This window comes from Diorhabda sublineata, chromosome 3, assembly GCF_026230105.1.
Source record: "Diorhabda sublineata isolate icDioSubl1.1 chromosome 3, icDioSubl1.1, whole genome shotgun sequence".
NCBI classification, from domain to species: domain Eukaryota; kingdom Metazoa; phylum Arthropoda; class Insecta; order Coleoptera; family Chrysomelidae; genus Diorhabda; species Diorhabda sublineata.
This window is the reverse complement of record NC_079476.1, coordinates 5237631-5260061: the sequence shown is the minus strand read 5'-3', so window position 1 is coordinate 5260061 and position 22431 is coordinate 5237631. Positions and strand designations below refer to the sequence as shown.

Below are 22431 nucleotides of genomic sequence, written 5' to 3'. Positions count from 1 at the left end.
ACATCAGAAAACATTAAAAATAAAAAAAATTGCACATTCATTAGATATAAACTGAACACAAATATACAAACTTGGCCTTAAATTCCAACACACTCCTTACAGATAGCAGATAAGTGCTCTAAACTCATGAATTTTTTACATTTATAGCAACTAAATCTGGTCTTCCTACCTTATTTACTAGAGCAGTAATGACATCGACCCTGTGTAGGTGGTTGATTTTGTGCGTTTTCAGTAGTTGAAATGTTATAGATTTCTTGAATCCGCAATCTGGACGTTCTAGGAACCAGTTAAAACGCTTTTTTGTATGGTTTTCAACTAACTGTTTTGCCAGCGTTTCTAAAAGTATTTTCCTTGGAATTGAAGAGGCGATAGAAAAGAACAAGAGGCCAGTGGCGGGTAATCCTAGCGCAGTTATAAGCTGCGCATAACTTGTCAACCGTATCCACTCCGCCTTTGATCTTCTTATAGTCGATTATAATCGATGGTTTTCCTGTTTCCACATAAATGGAGTCGTCAAGATGCATAGCTGAAAGGAGAAATAAGTTTTTTCGTAGTTTAGGGATATACGATACTAAGGTACTTATTTCTTCAAATGCGAACATATTTGTCTTTGCTGGCTCCTTTATCATCATATCTGGAGGTATTTGCGGTTTATTCTCTCTCAAAGTAGCTATAAGTGTCAGTTTATGCTCTTGGAGAAGAGTATATGCTAATGGAATACTTGAAAAGAAGTTGTGTGTTGTGAGATTCCGATTAGATCCAGAAATTGGTTGGCATAATCTTGGCATCAGAAACATTTTCGATGTGTCTACATAAAGTGGCCCCTCTGGTTGTTGACCAACATATATTTCTATTTTCGCAGTATTTTTGCTTCTACTTAAGCATACATTTTTAGGCCATATTTGTTGGGTTTCGATGGTATATATAATCGAAACCCACATCTTCCTCTGAATGCCAAAACATTTCATCGATTGTTGTATACTGCGAAAGAGAGAAGAATTTTAGTAGGTTATTGTTGAAATCTTCAAAGAACTTTCTAATCGCTGCCAATTTATCATATTCTTCTCTTGCAGGTCTTGTTTTTTATCGTCCAGACGAATGTTTCGAAGCAAAAATTTTAAACCTCTCTAAGGACATGCTCAACCTAAACATTTGCAAACCCATACCGTCTGATCTGAATCGATCAGCAGCATTTTGAAAATTGCTTTTCATTACACCACCAAGATATATTAGTCCCAGAAATGCTTTCAGTTCATCGATATCTGTCGTTCTTGCTGTTCCATATGTTTCCGAATAATTTTTTGCCACGATATTGTTGTTGGTGTAAAGAACTATAATTTGTAACATTGCATCTGTAATAAATAGACTCCAGATTTCGATTGGTGTTTTTTTATTCTTTGCTTCACCCTCTACTCCCGTTAACTGGGTTACGATATTACGGGATATCGGTGACAATGTTTTCTCCACTTGGTTTCATCTTTTCCCATCATGCAAGATATACGAGTTTCCAGCTTCCACTTCCATTTAGTTCGTTATCTGTTATGTCTTGTTCACTGTCGGAATTTTCTTATGGATCTCAATATTGTCTTCCCCCAAACTTGAATCGCTGTCTTCTGCTACGTCTACGTCCGTTTCAACTTCATCAAACATACGTTGTAGTCGCCTTTGTTCTTCTTCATAAGTTAAAGAAGCCATATTTACGGAAATCTGTCAAAACAATTAATAATTAGTACAATTCCGTCTCAGAGACCGAAAACTTAATAACACGCTACAACAATTCACCTCCGCTGTAATTTTGATACAGAGTCCACTCAACTACCCCTAGAAAATCAGCTATTGATGATGGCCAAGCGCGTTCGCGATTTCTTCGGGAATAATCGGGAATTTTCTTAGGCGTCGGTCTCACAGACACCGTGTTAGCTACGGAAGGTTAAGATGTCACATTTGATAGCGGAATTAGATAAATTATATTAATTTAAACTTATCCTTAAATTGATAACGAAACAAAAAATAGGTCTTGGAAACATATCGTAAAAAATACTATAAGACTTTGCAGACGCCCCACCTTAAAACTTGCTTATTATAGGGATATAAATTTCTTTAATTTCTTATTTCTTAGACCTTTTGAAATATTAAAGCTTCTTCTAAATGTTCTTGATTTTAGGTCTATTTTAAAATTAGTTTTCTTAATAATTTTTGAAAGACTGATAAAAAATTGACGTTTAGACTTCAGTTTTCATCAAAATATGATATTAACACTGACAATTTGCGTATTTAACATAAAAATAAGAATAAAATCAAAATAGAAATTCTGATCTATTGATTAATATAAATACGCAAATTGTCAGTGTCAATATCATATTTTGATAAAGACTGAAGTCTAAACGTCAATTTTTTATCAGTCTTTCAAAAATTATTAAGAAAACTAATTTTAAAACAGAAGAGACCTAAGGGGCCATCCATAAAGTACGTCACACGTTAATGGGGAGGGAGGGTATCATCAAAGTGTGACATCGTGTGACAAGGGGCATGGGGGGTCAATAGTTTTGTGACGTCACATGTTAAAATTTCAAATACTAAAACGCAAAGTTTGGATGTGAATTGAAAATTTAAAAAATTTTACGAAATGTTGGACTTTATGTTGATTTTATTAGATTATTATTTAATAAAAATAAGTAAAAAATGAAAATAGCTGTTTTCTCTCGATTATTTTTAATTACATACATAAATTTAAAAAATGTGTGACTTCACATCAGGAGGGGGGGTTATAAAAATGTGACAACCTGTGACAAGGACGGGGGGAGGGGTTCAAAAGTCCTAAAATTCGTGTGACGTACTTTATGGATGGCCCCTAATAACAAGAACATTTGGAAGCATTAATTATAGGGATTTATAGAGTGGTACGGCACGAAGGTACACTATTTTCTGAATACTCTTTAAAATCGCATACGCAGAAAAAGTTTAGCTAAAGGCCGCTAGACGTGATGCGATACAACATGCAATGCAAGGCGCAATATTTCTTGAGGAAAAGCATTCGGAGATGAAGTTCAATTTCAGTTTCATGTAAGATCTAGTTATTTTTGGCTTAATAACTATCAAATATCAATCTAAGATCAGCTGACGTTCGTAAAACTGAGCTTTGTTATATTCATTGTTAAACTAGACCCAAAATATTGAATAAAATTTGACGACGAGCAATATTTTTTCGTATGTAGTGTCCTTCGTTTCTGTAGATTTATTGTTATATAAATTTCAATGTAGCCCGGGCCCAAACTAACATCGTAATGTTACTGTTAAATTATTTTAATATGCCGCAGTTCTAATTTCTCGACTAAATCTATTTATACGACTTGCTTCTACAAAAAATAGAATTTCTTAAATAACTATAGGGACGAAAAAATCAAATTATATCACCCTCCGTAGAAAATACTACTGCATAATAAAAGAGTGCAAGGTGATGTATGCGGCTACACCAAATCAAATTACGGGTATTGTTGGCTGAATCAAAGGTCCTTTTATTCTAGATTAAAGCATCTGCCCTTGTGCGATCCGAATAGAAACCTTTAATTAACTCGTAATATGGACAATGACGTACATTCCGTATTAATTTTATATAATTTCAATCATTAATAATCAGGCATACATCTGCTTAGAAGTTTATCGTTCAATAGATATTGAAAAAAAAGTTAAAATGTTATATAAGACTTGAAGAAAAGTCGAAACGTCAAATTTTATCTTTCTTCCAGAAATTATTAAAAAAACTAATTTTAAAACAGAAGACACCTAAGGACATTAAGATGCATTAAAAATAGGAATAATATAATAAGAGATTTTCTCTGGAACTTAGAATATCCCAACACCGTTGTGGCATACTTCCACTCAATGATTTTATGTTTTCTTAATAAAAGGTGTCCCAAAATTAATGAGATGTAAATTTACTGTCATTTATACAGTAAAGTATTGACAATCGGTCAAAAAACAAGTCGATCAAATGTCAATACATATAAGCAGTGCGTGAGAGTGTCAGTGACAATCTAGGAACCTCAATTAGGCAATTTGGACAAGAATTGCACATTTCAAGAAGCTTTCTACAGCGTATACTCACTGAAGATCTACGTCTCCATGCTTACAAATTCGATTAACGCAACAACAGAAGCCTAATGACCATGCGCAGCGAAGAGAGTTTGTTCAATGGATTATCGAGCATCAACAAATGGATGCAGATTTTTCGGGCAACATCATCGTAGGCGATGAAGCATATTTTCACCTTGATGGTTTGGTTAACAGTCAAAAATGCAGCTTTTGGGGTTATGACAAATGCATCCACATAGTATCACTGTTTGGTGTGCATTTGAGGCATAATTGGAATATACATTTTTGAAAATGAGGCTGGTAAAATGGTTACTGTTATTGGTGCTCGATATCGCGACATGATAACATAGTTCTTTTTGCCTAAATTGGACGATATTGATGTGGCCCAATATGTGGTTTCAGCCCCACGGTGACACATGCCATACAACCCATGAAACACTTCAATTATTACATGAGATCAGACATTTCCAGGTCGTGTACTCTCTCGTTTCAGTGATCAGAATTGGTCCCCTGGATCCTGTGATTCAACACCATCAGATTTGTTTATATAAGATTATTAAAGGAAGATGCATCCACGAAATTCAGCTACATTTATATAGAATGATCATCGAAAATTTCGATGAAGGAGTGTATGCAAATCATTGGCGAACATTTGTCCGATGTGTTATTCCATAAATAAACGAATCCCATATAATTGATGATACCATGAAAAAATTACAATCACAAGACTAAAAACGGTGTTTTCTTGTTAATGCATGTTTTGTGTTAACTTTTGTATACCTATTATAAATAAACTTATCAAGATAGTCTGAAAAGTGTTTTATGAGGTTTAAATCAGGACAACCTGCTGGTCAGTTTGAAGCTTCTTTCCTTGCGGCGCGGGGGCGTATATTAAACGAAGTCTTTCATAACAAATGGAGAGGAAAGGACAATAGGTAGATGTAAAATATATGTCCTGTCTATTATTACTAATTTCTCAAGGATACAGACCCTTTTTCCCTACAGACCCTATCGATCTGTACTGTAGTAACAAAATATCGACTCCTTTGTGAATATGTCACTTTAATTATTGATATTCCAGTTCATATATTTACTCACATACTGTACTGTGGTCCCTATTAAATCTCAAGGCAATATCAGCCGCTCTAACAATTTCAGATTGTCTTAGCATATTCATTACGGATTGTGCTGAAACAAGTACATTTAAGCCATTAATAAGTCATGTTATAATTGTCTTTGCAGTTACAATCTAACGCAAAGCCTGATGGATTAAGAATCGAGTGTCGGGAGTTGTACCTTCGAAGGGTCTGTTACTGGTCATAAAGCCCTGTCTCTCTGTAGCTAACTACTTTATGTGTTATTGTTGTCTGGTTTATACCTACTAAATTTGACACGTACCTGTCTCTGACTCCATCTTCAATAAGAGAACTTATTGTAAGTAGCTCAATTCTATATTAAATATTATACAGTATAACTGTAATTAAAGTAGTTGAGTGAAAACATTTTTAACGAAAGAAAAACTCATGTCATGTCATGTCGTGGTGCTTCAAAAAATTGTCAAAAAACGTCTAAAGATCATGATAGGCGACCAATCATAGATCTTTGCATACGAACCCGAAACTAAACATCAATCGACTATGAGTCTTGCAAGAGCCAAATCCAAAAGTTTGTTTGCCAAAAGTGTTCGAAGAAATCGAGAGAGCCAATCGCAGAAAACGAATCATTCTTCACCTCGATAATATTTTGAAATTTCAAAAAACATGTAACACCAAAGACGTAATAATAATACGTTCTACGTGGAACTAATTCTCTAGTTAGGCTATCGGCGCTGGTGACGTAGCTTATCGACCGAACGCTACAAGGAAATCGAGAGAATTGATGTATTTATATGAATTTTGATAATTAGTTGTGAAGCAACTATATATATAAATAAATTGTCAAATTTAATTTATAAATTGTTCCTTTCTATAACATAATAAACCAAATGTCGTTTCCAAGCCTATGAAAAAAAACATATAGCAAAGTTATAGGTAATGAGAAGATCTATAACTTTTGTATTCACACTTTTTTCACATAACCTCAAAATTTATGTAAAAAATTTAAAAAATGATCTTTTCGTTTCTAATTTTTATCTAACTAAAAACGTTTTTGTTTCACGAAATTTGGCTAAAAGTTATCTTTGTTGGTCCCATATACACTGTAATTTATTTGACTTGAAATATTCATTTTTTTCGCGTTATTTTGACATAATATCGAAAAAGCACCCTCATTTTCGAACGCAAATTCTTCCGTCAAAATATCAGCTTGTTTGAAAAAGTCGGCGAGATTTTTATTCGTTGAAATCTCTACTTCTTAACGGCGTGAAGAAATATTACCATCACCATAGTGACTTTTTAAAAAATTTAATAAACAACATGAAATTGTATGTAACGTTTAAAAAAATGTCGGATGCTAGTTTTTTCGTCTTATTTTTTGTCTTTCCTGAGTAAGTTTACTGAGGTGATGGTAATATTTTTGCACGCCATCAAGAAGTATAGATTTCGACGATTTAAAATCTCATCGACTTTTGATGGAAGAATTTTTGTTCGAAATTTATGTTGTTTTTTCGTATTTTGTCAAAATAACGCAAAAAATTACTATTTCGAATCAAATAAATTATGGGATGTATATGGGACCGAAAAAGGTCACTATTCACAAAATTTTGTTAAAAAGAATGTGTTTTGTAAAAGATAAAAGATAAAAAACATGATTTTTTTAATTTCTCACATAAATTTTGAGGTTATGTTTGCAAAAAACTGTAGATCTCATTACCTACAGCTTGGTCATTTGAATTTTTCCCATAGGACTTGTAGGTTTGCCAGAAATCGAGATAAACCGTTTTTTATCCTTAAAAACTTACCCCTTTTCCTTTCCCGACCTCAAATCACCCGTAAATTATTTTTCCTTCCATTTTTATTCATTTTCTCCCTTCTTATTATTTTTAAAAGCTTCTACCCTGGTCTAATGGATTAATTTTGAAATGAAATACACTTACATGTTGAAAGCAATTCTTACGTCAAGGTATATTTTTGGTTTTTGCACAAATAAGACCATATAACAATGAATTTCAAAACATTTTTGTGTTTTAATGCGTTAGTCAAATAAATTTAATTCAAATTCCAGAAATATTCATCAATTTCCACGAATCTCTAAAGATTTTTACCTGTCTATGAACACAATAAACACGATAGCTTCACTTTTGCATTTAAACGTAATTAATTAAACATTTGGAAAAAAATCCGAAATATTTTGACAGTTTTTTGCTGGAAAAGAAATTCGTTGTATGCTACATGAAAGACTTAATATCAAACCGCAAAAGTATTTGTGTAAAAAATCATAGACCGCGGATTCGATGATCAACAACAGAGATAAAAGAAGAAAAAGAGAGAGAAATTCTTTATTTTCAGAAAATTGTTTACAATTTGTAGACAACAACTTGTAAAAAACTAAGAAACAAACACACGAATAACTAAATAAAAGCCACAAAAAATAGAATCTAAAAATAAAGAATAAGAATAGATAACGAAGCAAATTGAAGAAAATAATGTAATAAATAGACGTTAAATCAATATGGTAATATAAAATTACTGATATTCAATCGCTATATAAAACCAAGTAACCAGACATGCGAGAACAAAACATCATTAGGGTAGACAGAACCCTTTTTAGGTGAAATATCTCTGCACAGTTGACCGTCGCCGGATGGCGTCTATTATACTAGACTGAAATACTTTTGATTCACCCTTTATTATCTCCTCGTAAATCAAATCACAAAAGGAGTCATAATTTAATTCGTTGGATAGGTATTTGTTATTTCAAGAGAAACTTGTAAGGGTAGGCTCCTCTATTAGGTTTTGTTGTGCTGGTCATCTGCTTCTAAAACAAACAAAATAAATTTCTGTGATTTATTACTTTATTCTTGTACCCAGTATGAAGTATATACAGGATGCAAAAAAATCTATCGTTCATAAAAATAGTGGGATCACGTTATAGTTCCTCCAATATCAATTGCAGATTATAAAAACTGGTTCGAAACCATTTCCGACAATTTTGTTTGATCTACCATAGACGTAGAAACCTCATTTTATGAATTCATTGTTTTTTTCAATAATTTTAAAAATTAAAATATTCGTTAAAAAGCAATCAAATCATTATAAATTGGACGGCATTATACACTTATGCACTTAATTGTAGTCCAACTTGGAACTAGGAAAAAAATCATTATTATACCTCGTTAACTTGCTACAACTGAATATTAAATTATAAAACGTAAATAGACGAGTAAAATGTACCTATTTCTAAGGTAGTTTGGTTTAAACAGGGTACCAGACGTGATCTGAGCCTTTTTTGTACCTTATTCGTTTTATTTTCTGTAAACGAAATTTCAAAGCAAAAACCATAAAGGGAAATAAATTATTTGCAAATAAAACGAAGAAAAAAAATTTTCGATTTCAAAGTATCTTTATAAATAATAATGGTAATCAGAATCGTCTGAACTAGAGTCATCATTTGATTGAATTATGAAGGGTGGTAAAGAGGGTGATACCATATATACATCTTTTTTGATATGATAACATGTTCAACACTGTTTTCCATTGGTAAACAATGAAGATTATGAGTCTACGTGGACTGACGGTTTGTTAGATGCATTTTATATAGCCAGTAAATATTATTTTTCATTTCTTAATTTTGTATGAGTACCGTGCGTATTTAAAAAATATTGATTGTTCCTCGAATAACTGTATTCTGCAACTGATATTGGAAAAACTATAACTATTATTGACACAAAAACGATAATATGATGATTAATGAACATTATGGTGTTTTTTCTATTTTATTTTTTCCTAAACAAAGTATTTTATCACTATTTATTGAAGTTGTTTAATAGCTTATAATTTTTAAAATTTTTTATCAACTAATTAACATTTTGCGCGCTATGATCTTGACATCATACCGGATCGAATGGACCAATTCACATAATTTTAATAGTCCAGTCATTATAGTAAGTTCAACTCGGAATTCGAGATACCCAGCTGTAAGTCGGTAAATACTTGTATATTGACACCCTAAAAGTTGTCTCAAAACCTACATATGGTAGAGTGTACGCAACTATTAAATTTCAAGGTCAAAGGTCACAAAAATAGGTTTTTGCGCTTTTTCTGTAAATATCTCATTTCCTATGGGTTTTTTGCTATTTGTATTTATTACCAATATTGTAGAATGCAAAATTCTCTACAAATTTTGCACAAAAAATTTTTTTATATGGTGAACCGTTTTCGAGATAGAGGGCGGAGAGCACGCGGTCACAGGATCACTTCAGGTCAACCGGTGCCTCCGGTCGAAAACGCACCATATCTTGTTAATTAACTATCGATAAATCAATGATTATGAATATTTGTCAATTGTTATTAACTATTATATTATATTTTATCATATTTTTCCTAACCTATCCACTTTTTATTCAGTATTAATTTATTTAACAACAATTACCTGTAGATATATGTAAATATAGAAATTATATTTGAATTTTAACCCAATTAATATTAATAACTTATCCTTCAATACATTTATTTTTATTTAAAGTAAAAAAACGAAATAAAAGGTACAGAAACTACAATTTATAATTTTAATCATCTTCTTCCTCTTCATCGTCGTCTTTCAGATGCTAGTAAATTTCAAACTGGTCTTCATTATCGTCTTTAACGACTTTGTCTCAATTTCTTCCATGATTTCGGGGTCAAAGGTTCCAACTTCTTTAATGTCGCTCTGATTTGGAACAGCATTAAGACAAGCTTGCCCATTACATTGGCCACAAGCTAAAGAGCATTGCAAGCCCGCTTTCCTGCATCCGTATCGCGAACCACAACCACTCTTGCAGTTGCAGAAAATTGTATTTAGCAAATCTTTTGGAGCAGGTGGTAAAATTGTCATGATAGGCTCCAGAAAATCGTCTCGCATTGCGCAACCCCATACCTGGGGTTCCAAATCATACCCTAACCAAGCTTGAACTTGATAACATACACGTTTGAAATGTTGATGAGCAGCTGCACGTGTTGGTGGAACATTTGATAGCTGCACAGGTTTATGAAATTTTGTAGACTTGACGTAATGTATATAACGAAGATGATCGAGACTTTTCACAGATTTCGGAGCACTATAGACTGCCAATAAGGCTTGAGTTCCACTCTCTAATAATCTTTGGGCCGAAGAATTTTCTTCCAAATTTGTCAGTTTCTCGAAAACTTTTAAAAATGATTTTTTTCCCGTTTTAAAAAGTGCACAGCCACTTAATGCGTACAAAAATAAAATATGTGTTTTTGAATGAGGATAATTATCAAAACTTTTAGTCGTTTATATCTCCGTTTTTACATTTCCTTTCTCAACTTTTGTAAAGAAAAATTCTTGTTCCTTAGACAGTGGACGCCGAATTAAAATGACAAGTAAATCAATATCTTGTCCTATTATAACTGCACCGGTTGACCTGAAGTGATCCTGTGACCGCGTGCTCTCCGCCCTCTATTTCGAAAACGGTTCGCCGTAAAAAAATTTTTCTTAAACAAAATTTGTAGAGAATTTTGTATTCTACAATATTAATAATAAACATAAATAGCAAAAAGCCCATAGGAAATGAGACATTTACAAAAAAGCGCAAAAAACCGATTTTTGGGACCTTTGACCTTGAAATTTAATAGTTGCGTACACCCTACCATATGTAGATTTTGAGACAACTTTTAGGGTGTCAATATACAAGTATTTACAGACTTACAGCTGGGTATCTCGAATTCCGAGATTCTTACCTAATTTAAGCTTAAATGACTGCACTTTAATAGTACTTTGTCGAATGAACACCGATTTGAATTTGTAGACTGGACTAGTGGATTAAGATGAAACAGATTTTCACTCATTTCTATATATTTTCAGTTATAAAGTTATCGAAAGATAATTAGCTTGATTTTTTCAATATATCAGTTGATACACATGAAAGAAATTGACTAATAATAGCTGTTTGTAATTACGAGTTTATGCTCTTAAATTTACTTTCACCAATCCGCATTGTTTGTTAACACTCTCAACATCCATGTTTCGAACTTTAGCAATAAAGTCAGTCACTGAAGTGTTGAAATTATAGTTCAAGTGTGATTAAGTGATTCTGAAATTCTGTTCCATACTGAAACATAACCTATTTCTAGATAAGCCGGAACCTCGATATGAGAAAACTACCACGTATGTCAGGACCGTACAGAAGAAAATTTACGATTTAATATTTCAAAGACATGCTGCATTATAGTGAATTCTGAGTATAAATGCATTAGTTTGCAAAAGCAAAATCATCTTTGTACATGATACGACATAAAAGGTATGATATATAGAGGGGTAGCAGAAACTACTGTCTACTCTGGTAGATCGGTGGATCAATTGATGGGTTGATTAATTTGTCTATGGTTTTTTTGACATTATATTGATTTATTCGTATTAAACTTTAATGGTAGATCCAGGGTTAACCCGATCATGCCTGAATGTTCGGAAACTAACCTGGATAACATCCATTGTTGTTCAGGAACTGATTGACTTAGAAGTGACTAAATTAGATCACTTGACGGGTTATCTTTATGGTTTTTTGACATTAAAAATGATAAATTCCCTTAAATGGCTGTCCAGGTTACTGAGGCGGGCGGTTTTTATACTATTCGACATTTCAACATAAAAATAGTTTATTGGTATTAAATTTTAGTGCAAACTCTTGTTCAAATATTCAATTAACTATTCGATACCTGAGTGAAGAGCCTAACATTTCTTACAAGCTCATACAAAACATATCAACAGATGAGTGAATGAAACCAGAGCCACATTTATTCACACTATTCCACAAAAATTGGTACTTGAGATGACTATGGCTATAACACCCCCTTAAAAGAAGTACCATAGAGATTTCAAGTGATAAAATCTGACGATAGTGTTGATATAGGAAATTTTCGGAAACTATGATCCGGGGATAATCCGATCATGTCTGAATGTTTGAAAACTAACCTGAATCACGTTCATTCGGAAACTGATCGAGTTAATCGAATCGTAGTCATATGTTATAATCCTTTGTACCTTGGTAGACCGACCAGTTTATAAATAAGATCAGTTGACGGGTCGTTTCTATGGTTTTTTTGACATTAAAAATTATAAGGGGGTGGTTTTTATACTTTTAGATATTTTAACATAAAAATAGAAACTATATGAGTAGTATGAACGATAAGGGACGATCGTAACATCCTTGTACTGTAAAAACAAATAACAGGTAATTGACTATTCGATAGTTTAGTTAAGAACATAAAATTTTGTATGGGTTTATGTAAAGCATTTGAACAGATGAGTGAATGAAACGAGAGCCATATTTATTCACACTATTTCACAAAAATTGTTACTAGAGATGACTATTGTTCACCGAGACAAAATTTCAATTATCTAGATTAAAAGCCAGTAATTCGCCTTTCCCTAAAAAGGCCAATTCCGCAATGTCAAATGTTAAAGTCATAATCATTGTTCTTTTTTATTGTGGTGGTACAATTAATTCAAAAAGCAGCATATGTAAACTCGGGATTTGGAGAGTAGTAAATCAATGGTTTTCTCCTCTTAAAAATCTCTGAATTTATTCATATCCGTCTCACCAGATTCAGCACCATCCGATTTTAGGATTTAGGAAAATAAAAATGTGATAAAAGAGAAATGTTTTGTTACTATTACCGACCTTTAGAATGACACGACTGAACAGATGAAAACCATTTTGAAAAAAGTCTTCCAATCATATATTAAATGTTGGAATTAGTCAACTGCTAATTTGTTATTTTTGTTACTATCTGATGAAATGATTAATCGTATTTTTGATCCCACCTTGTATTATAAATTAGTTTATTGTATTATTTCACATGATACCGTTAAGTATGCTTTGAAAACAACCCAGTTAGCAAGATGCATTTACTTATATAAAATTATTTGAATTCTTATTAATTAATTTATTATTAGCTTGTTTGAAATTATCTGACATGCATTATTGGTTTTATTGGAAATATAAATTCTCTCATTACGTTATTATGTGACACAGTAATTTATAGCTTCTTTCAACTAACTGTCAATCTACTTGTAAGCAAAGTTAGATAAAACATTATTTAAAGTGACATGAATACACAAAGCGACACGCCGTGCACTCAATTTTCCTTTTTGCTCTCCAAAGTATGAAAACCAGTTTGGAAATAACGATATGAATATACGAGGGTTGCTATTGAAGTTTTGAAACAAATAAAAACAAAAATTTATTATTAGATAATTGGACTGGATGTACAAAGTTTTTTTATTTTTCGAGTAGGTTACCTTCGATTAGGGTATGGTTAATGCTTGTTGATTGCGGTAAGCTGGATAATGAATTTGATTCTTTTTATTGTCCATGATGGAGTCTGAGAACATTAGATATTGACTATTGCAAAAAGCGCGTTTTCTAGTTATTATAAATCATAATTTATAAAATATGCTGCAACGTGGGTTTTCGAATATGTTTGAAAATCTGCGTAGCCCTTATAGACATTGCAATATCCCACATTTTGAACAGATATTCTAAAGAATTAATAGAAACAAGTATAAAGACTGTATCATATGTATGTATGTAGATATTGGGGTATCATATATACTGCGACCAAAAGGATCTGATGTGTCCCCCTCTCTTACTGCGATACTGAGGAACCCAGTGTTTACAGCTGATCTGTAAATCCTACTCCTTTTAAAATGTCCAGAATATGGAATGGCCGTAGCTGCCAAAGAACTTCGTCTTGTATTTCATACAACAAAATCTCCACTCCGCATTATCTGCTAAGTCTAGCCCCTTTAGGCGTATATTTAGGTGACAGTGCTCTAATAGGACTTCTGTTAGTATTCGTAAACTGTTTTAACTTAGGTTGATGCATTCAATAGATCTTCTTCAGTTATAGTTTTCCAGGAAAGTCTTTATCTCCCACAGCCTCTGTAGGTTGTCTCAGTAATTGGTTTTCCTCCTATCTACCTTCTTTCCAATGCTTCTTCTATTGTTCTAGAGCTGATACCACAGAAGGGTTCAAGTTCCATGAAGAGCTAGCTTTGCCCCGCTTTAGTGAGCTTATGAACTATTTCATTTCCCTTTACTCCGATGTGTTCCAGAATCCACTTAATTCTCCTTGCGTAGCTCATTTAATTATTCTTAACAATTTCTAACAAGTTTGTGTTTTACGATATTGAAGCCTAAAGCTCAAATGATTGAGTGGCCATCGGACATGATGATGATCTCCTGTTTGCAATAGTTTCTAAATTGAACTGGACACATTCTTCAATTGCATAAATTTGTGCTTGCTCAGGCTTCCAGAGTGTTTGGTTCTGGACCCGAACACTCCTATTCCAGTTCTGTCTGCTGCTCTAGATCCGTCAGTATACCATTTAATGGCATTTCTGTTCATCATTATATAACCTTGCTTGCTATTCATTCTTTCGCTTTGAATTAACAACTGAAACATCCTGTTTATGTATCACATGATAAAAATGACGAACATTGTATTATTATAGAGACAATGATCTGACTGTATCAATGCTGTAGTTAAAATATTACATATTTTCTTGGTCACTGAGTGATTCGAAAAATATTGTAAGATTAAGATGTGTACTACTTAAAACCAATTTAGTATTATTCGGAATAATATTTTTAGTTGTAAGTTCCAAATCAAACGATACCTCCAATAGTTTCTATATCCTTCGGTAATCATCATGATATTTTTATAAACTACGGAATTAATGATATGCAATTTAAAGAAATGGATCTTTATTATACTCAAGTGACGTGAACACGTTGACTGCTGATATTTATGGTCTTCTTAACGTTTGCTATGTTATAATCGGATTTGTAATATTATAAACAAGTCTTTAAGCTCATGAAATATTTATTTGAAGTAACTGTACAAGAAATACATGTTCAATTGTTCAAGTTAGACAATCATGTCAAGTCGTCTTGTGTGTGCATCTTGTCCGAACAGGTTTTTTCCCGGTTTCGAATTTCAATCTCGATTCATAAATAATGGTTTGTAATTTATTTAATGACTCACACACGATATTACTGTGTGGACAAATAAAACAGTAGAAGTTAAAAATAAGTTTAGAACAAAAGGAAGAAATTACTGTTGACTATTTCAATTTAAATAATTTTACAAAATACTTATTATTGGAAAAGTATTTCCTCTTAATAGACAATAGTTATCAATATTTGCAGGATGGAATTTCATATGTAAAGAAATAATTAAAGACACCATGAAGCACACTTAAGCATTCAATTAAAAGAGTAAATAATAATAATTTATAATAAACCAAGAAAATCATGTTTTTGTTAACACAGTGACACCAATATTTTTTATACAGATAAGGTTTGTTACTTAAATTTTGTGATAGACAAATAAAAACCAATATTTATAATTAGATATGGCTTTATTGTTTTTAAATATCTTCTCCATTAGGATCAACACACTTTTGCATAAGTTTGAACCAATTGTTGAAGTATTTTTTTCATTCCGATTGGGGTACCTCCAAAACATATAATTTGAACACATCCACCACTTCTTCAAGTGCACAACAAGGACGGTACGGCGGATGATGAACCATCAAAACGATGTTCTGACTGTTCAAAAACTTTTTATTGGTACTGATGTGTGAGAGCTCGCCTGTTACGATTTTTTCAAGCATCGAAATTCGATTCTGTCAGCATTTATTTGCACCAATTGACGCGAGCTTTATTTCAGCGATTATCAAATTATGCAATATCTGTGCACAAATGTTCTTGTCAGCCAAATGTTCTTGCAATATTGAATGTAAGCAAGTAGAACTAATTTAAATCTCACGATAAGTCACATGATGATCTTTATATCAGTTTACGCACTGCATCGACGTTTTGTAGTGATAGCTTGCTTCATCACCAAATGTCGAAGCGCGTTGATCGACATACTGCTGTTGTTTTAATCCACGTCGAAGGCCACCGCACGAAAATGTTCACAATTTAATTCCATTTTTTCATCAACCAAAATAATTATTTCAACTATCTGTAAACAGCTCAAATAATATTCGTATGTCTACACGTTCTGAGTACATTCACCATTGAAAACTGTTTTGATGGCAATGTCAGATTTGACATATTCACATCAGTGTTGCCACATCTCAAAACTTAAGTAGCACACCTCGTAGTTGTTCAGTTGTCCATAAACATTCCGGAGCACGCACAGTTTTATCGCACAAGTGTACACGCACTGTATCTAGAATTATAGATAGTAATTATTATAAATACAAAGTAAAAAACAGAAATAGGGTACAACGTATTTGTACATAAATTTTAATAAAACTCAACCCTTGTTACGTATTCTAGGTTTCAATATTATAGAAAATATTCTTAAGTTGTAAAAGCAATTTATATGAAAATCAAAATTAAAAACAGTAACATTAAACCGAGTCTGTACAAAATTGAACATTGTTTATTGATGAGAAAAATTTTTGCACATAATGAGAAACTATTCTAAACACAAATAACTTATACATTTATATCAAGAATACCTTCACTGCATTCTGTAAAACTTCCCCTTTTATTTTCTCTTAAATTTTGAATATTTATTTGATTCGTTCCCGTATTTGTTCTGGTACATCACCGTTCATGGTTCTTAGTTTTAGATAGTCTTCTAGAAGTTGAGAGTTTTTCTAAAAATTATCTTCGCCGCATGTACAGGTCCTTCTCACAATTCTCTTGACTATTATTATATTATTTGACTATTAAGACCAGTTACGTATAACATGCGTCACCGTTTGGTATTCCAGGTATTCCAGTCCATCCCTCCTTTAGTTTTATTATAAAACTTCACAAGTTCAAGTTTCTTTTTTTTCTGTTTCCGAGTCAGTTGTAGCCTGCATAATAGATGGCAAAAGGACTGTTTTTCCTTCTCTTCTAATGTAGGATACTAATGTGGCGTCTGTTGTAACACCAAACATGGAGCAGTATTTTGGTCTAATTTTACCATCTACAAAGATTGGTGGAATTCCTATCCTGTGTTTATTAGTATTCCGACTACAGTAAGTTTATGGTTATGTAACATCAGAAACAAACTTCACGCTTGTAAACCAATTATTTATAGTAATTTAGTTTTATTATATCACAAGAAAAATTAGAAACATGATATGGTCCTTCCGACTGCTGTTTAATATATACTTGTTTGTATAAAAAATTTTGGCGTCAACCAATGCAAATATTTGTTAGGTTTTGATTGGAATACATTGTTTAAAATTGCAACGACCTCTAAAGGCCTCGTTAAATATGTCACAAATTGCTCTAATGATAGCTAAGTTACCAATAAGTAGTCTCTTTGTATTTTAGTATTATAATTTAGTAAAAAACGATTTATCAGCATTGTAAATCTCAATATTTGTCTTTTTTTTCTTCCTCTCTCAATAGGACCAGATCCTGTTCAATCCTGTACGTTTGGCCCTCCTCTTGGATCTTCCTGAGAAGCTGAACTCCAGTTCTCGTACCACCTCTTTGGTGGTCTGCCTACAGGTCTGCGTGGGTTCGGTCTCTGAGTTTTAGCCCACGTTGCCCATCTTTCTACGTGAATCTTTTTCGTGCCCTGACCCATCTCACCACATCCTGTAGGCCCAATTCTTCTCTTATGTTATCACTCCTTATCCGGTCCCTGAGGGTGACTCCCTTAATGGTTCGCAGTATTTTCATCTCTGTGGTTCTCATTATTCTTTTTGTTGTTGATGTCTCGGCTCTGGTTTCTGAGGATATGTGAGAATAGGTCTCACATACGTTTTATAGATTCTGGTCTTTCTCTGTTAGCTTATCGCTTTGTCTAGTATTCAATATGGCATGGTAATTTTCAGACTTTATTTCTATAATTGTATTAGTATATTTCATAATATTTTCAATTATGTAATTGCTATACATCTCCACCAATCCAACGGATTAGTTTCACTTTTTGAAATGGCAGTAGTACCAAGCGCATGAAATATAATGTTACATGAACTCGTCCTCACATTTTCATTCGAAGAGTGTTTGAACCATATTATGGCATCATTTGGTTCTATTTCCTAACGGCTTTACCAGATAATAAGTTTTATTTGAATCTTCTTCAGTCAAATTGTTTCTATCGCCAAAATCTTACTCAGATTCGAAATCGTCTTCCCTAGTTTAATAACATCCACTTCTTCGCTTATAAATTTTTTATCCGTACAATCAAGTTCTTCTTAATCAAATGTTTCTTCCATAATTGTACATATACCTGAAGTTTAAATCTGAGAAAAAATTACGTCACAAGAATTTTAGAACATATCAACCCTTCCATCCGACATTGCCACAGGTTGTTACATTTTCATATGTATATATTTAAAAATAATCAAAAGAAAACAGTTATTTTTTTTTATCCTTTTATTTTATAATCCTTACTAATATTATAAATGTGAAATCGTGGATGTTTGTTGCGCTTTCACGCAAAAACTACTTGACGAATCATCATGAAACTTTGCACCCATATTCTGGGAGGTACTAGAACTAACAGTATACTTTTTATTAAGAAAAAAATATTTTTTACACAAATAAAAAAAATTTTGTCAACAAATATCAACATTTTGCTTCTTCAGCGCCATCTAGCATACAGTAATGAAGTTCAAACCCCAAATACTATATTATCGACGTACGATATCACCGACGGTCAAGTTAATATCTATTTGATGTATACATCCAATTAAATTGACTATAGTTTCAGCTGTTTGGAATTTTTGAGGTTGGGTACCATTGTTATGTCTAAAAAATACCTCGGAAGCGTAAATCTATATTATCTAAAAATTCGTCAAAAGTTGCACGAAAGCAAGAAACTTCGGTTCATGCAGAACTGAGAAGACAACAGCAAGCAAGGCGATAAAGTGATTTGAGAGCTGCTGAAACATCTCTTCAGACCCAACGTCGTTTAGAAAGACATGCTCAACAGCGAGTAGCTAGGAGAGCGATAGAAACGCCAGAACAAATGTTTTGAAACTTCATTGTATGTAGTAATTTTTAAAAATCGATACTACTAATAAAGTTATCATACTAACAGCTAGTCTTTAATAAAATCAAAAATATTTTAGATATCGGAAAAACAAACGACTAATGAAGAAGCAGTAAAGGTTAATTAAAGATACAAAACTTAATTATCTTCTGTCCATGGACTTTAAACCTACTCCTTTATGACTATGGCCGGTAAATCAGGTAATTCATTTTCGTTCTGAATCAGGAACATCTTTAGTGTCTGCGTCGTTTTCTTCTATCCATAAAGTATCGTCATCATTCATGAAACAAAGTAAATTAAACATTAAAACACTGCTCTAGATGTAAACTGTTGTTGCTTGAGAGAAAATCTCATTTAAGTTTGTAGTTTTTTTAATTTTTCAAAATATCGTTATGGATTTTCAATTTTAACATGTAATGTCACAAAGTTTTTGGCTCCCCCTGCTCCATGTCATGTTATCACACATTCTGGTGATACCCTTCCCCCCGTAAACATGTGACGTAATTCATATCACCATAAACACGAATTGTTGATGTCCCGGATCAGCTGCGTATTCCAGAAGGTTAATTATATGTACCAATAATTGTAACCACTTTTCGAATAAATGGAAAGTTGTTGAATGAATCTTGTTATCTGGAAAAGTAGGAATGGAGATTTGTATAAGAATATATTTTCTTGGCAAGTCCCAGAGGAGGTATGAAGAATTTTCAAAAAGAATATTGGAAATTTATACGACGATTGTCTGAAAATTTTCCGGCCTGAAGAAAGGAGATGATTTCAATTTATGTTGGGAAATATAATCGCATATGCTTTTTGAGATTTTCACTAAAATATCAGCCCCTTTCTGACGCCTAGTTTCTGGTTAACAATCGTAGAAGTGTTGTTGGGAAAATTGTTTGTTACTATTTGAAATCGCTGCCTATGTGGTAGTTTCGGGAACCCTTCACATTTCTATATAGAAAAGGCATTCGATATTGTGTCAAAAAAAGAGCTATGGAATAAATCGTCATATACACTGATCATTGATAATTTTCGTGACTTTTTTATCTAAATTTATAAGCGACAAAAAAAATTTGAGGTCTTTCATTAATTCACATTTCTACAATCTTAACAATAGCTCAAGTTTTTTTATATTTTTCTAAGAACCAATTAAAAACTCATTTCGTTGATACGGGAATATATAAAGAGTAATAGAACTAAAAATAGTGCTTAATACCAGTGTACATTCAAAGGAAACGATTATCCATGTAGATTTGATTGACGTGCGTCAAAATGCAACATCTTTGGTGAACAAATCAAAAACATGAATCGCAAGTTAAAATGCATTTTATCGGACCTTCGTTTTATCAAGTATAAATTGTATTTCCATGGTTGACCACTTCTAAAACCCCTGACAGTGGCGTGGGTTGTGTTGCGTTTGCACATGTAAACACCAAAACTTATTTTAAATCTATTCAATCTAATTCATAATCCAATTTTTATTTTAAGTAAAATACATCTGAGGCATAATCCAAACTTTTTGAGCAAATTCAACCTTTATAAAGTTTATATTATTTAATGGATAGAATCTTTAGTTTTACAAATATGTTTTTCTTCGAAATATGAATCTTGCTCAAATAAAAACTTTTGTATGTCTGCTTTGGAGAAATATTTAGTTCGAATTTTACGAATTTCTCTAGAATGATACGAGGCGTTACCTAACACAATTACACTTCAATATCCTGGTGGTAACATAAAGAGCTATCTTTAAAATGCCTCGAACTTAATAATAATGCATCTTCCACCCAATTTTCCCACCCACCACGATGTAATATATACATACGCGTTTACCTCTGGAATGGGATGCTTATACATTCCCAATTATTATTTTTCCAGGCCTTTACTGTCAGTATCGTGGCTGCCAAAGCATGTTTCATCCACTTAATAGATTTGTCTTCCTTCATTATGATACTACCGAATTTTTTATTACTGTTTGCCTGATCTATATCTAAAACCATGTGTTTTTAAAAATCTTTTCTGTATTCGTACCGAACATACCTCAAGGATATGTTTCCTTTTCAGTTCTGTGAGAATACTTTGAAGATTTGGAATTTTGTTAGATACGAACATACTGTAGATGATTTCGCATATTGGAGTTAAGCTCTCAGGCCTGATTTTTTTAAAAATTCCTTTTACGCCTCATTGTCACACCTCTGAGAAGTATTTCCTGGATAGGATTTCTTCCTGACATCGCTTGACTGTACAGTCGATTAAAACGTCGATTAACAACTGTTTGGCATCTCTATGTGCTAGGCTTTAGTAAGATGTTCACCTCATTGGCACTTGATGATGGTTGATCTTGATGACACGGTTGCCACATACTTCATAGTACACAAAATTTTTATTTAAGAATAATTTGACCTGTAATATACCGCATAATTGCAGAGCTCACAACTAATTACTGACTGGATCGGAAACCCTACTAAAAATACCTATCTGATGCTAATAAAAAAAATATTTCTATATATAATACTCTAGTTACGTAATTTTAGTAACCGTTTTTATTTGGAAATTCCAAGAGAGTAACGTTTTCTGTGATGTTGTTTATCTATACTCTCAAATGATTCACTGATTTTGAAAATTAAATATTGTAATCGGACATGGACAAGTTATTTACTATTCAGTTTACAAGAGCCGTACTACTAACCAAGTCATCATCACTTTCACGTAAATGTTTGTCTGTAAATAGTTTAAGACAATGATAAATTGTAAATTACATTAGACTACAAACTGTACCTTGCAAATTGCTACTAAAATAAACTGTTAAGAATGCACAACTTGGACTTCCTCACTAAATGGAAAACCCCATCGTGTTTTAGGTGAAATTTGTTGCGAAGAGATTCTTGGATTTAGAATGAAATGAAATTTCTCTCCTTTATTGACAAATAGGTAATTACATACACAGGGCTTTTTACCTTACGCCTGGCGCTACGGTTCTTGAAGAACCTTTGCCTCCCGGACAATTTTTCTATATTATTCTCGATGTTGAACTTTTCTCCGCCAATTTCGAACGCCTAGTCCTTTTAGATCCTTTTCTACGTCGTCCTGCCATCTTATGCGTGGTCGTCTTGGTAGTCTGCGTCCTTCCGGCTTTTGCCGGTAAAAAAGTTTGACTCATCGATCCACCGACATATGTTCGACGCAACCAGGCCATCTTAGTCTCGAATTCTTGATCTCTACTACC

The 22431-nt window shown here is 32.8% G+C and overlaps 1 protein-coding gene across 1 annotated transcript in view; it reads left to right on the top strand.

The window, feature by feature from the left end:
* The window catches only part of LOC130441391 (rap1 GTPase-activating protein 1), a 990184-nt gene that overhangs the window by 197200 nt on the left and 770553 nt on the right, over positions 1-22431 (top strand). The window lies entirely within an intron of this gene.